Here is an 838-nt window from a genome sequence, read left to right on the forward strand (position 1 = left end):
GGCGACCATCTATAAATTTTTGTACGGAGGCCAAATTATAATATTACTAAGTTAAATATCAGCGTTATGCTTTGGAAAATTTTGCACTTTTATTGAATTTTGCGATTTATTTATGAATTCTTTATAAATCTCTTTTTTTCAAAAATGTTATTAATCATCTCATTTTATAATTCTTATTCTTTGTAAAATAAAATATAAAACCGTTTTTTATCTATTATAATATTAAAGTGAATTAGAATATAATTCGTTATTTAATTAAGCTTATTATAAATAATATATAAAAATTGCGTAGCGTTTCTTCGAGAAATATACATATATATACATATATACACACACATATATATATATATATATATATATATATTATTTTTATTAATATAGGTATGACGACATCTTCTTTAATTGTCAATTGCATTTGCATCTTTGAACGCACATAAATCTTGACGCCTATTGCTCAGGCAAATCTTTGGAACGCAACTCGAGTCATTAATCAAGTCAGTTGTAATTAACGATTTCGTAACCATCAGGCCGGGAAGCCCAAGCGAATTAATTAGAAAGCAATAGTAATCGACTGAGTTTCACAATGAAAATTAAGCGTAACGAGAAAGATTTGTAGATAAGGCAAATAAAACTGCGTTCTTATATGCAATTAATTTTCGTAAACAAAGAGAGAAAAGAGATAAGATATCTATTCTATTTAAAATAATATATGAGAATTAAGAGAATGAAAGATAATAAAATAATATAAGAGAAATATACATTTGCAGCAACTACATGCTAGGAAGATTATCCGTTGTTTAATTTGTAAGTCACAATATACATATCTGGATTACTGAAA

This window comes from Acromyrmex echinatior, chromosome 10, assembly GCF_024713525.1.
Source record: "Acromyrmex echinatior isolate Ae372 chromosome 10, ASM2471352v2, whole genome shotgun sequence".
In the NCBI taxonomy this organism is placed as follows: Eukaryota; Metazoa; Arthropoda; class Insecta; order Hymenoptera; family Formicidae; genus Acromyrmex; species Acromyrmex echinatior.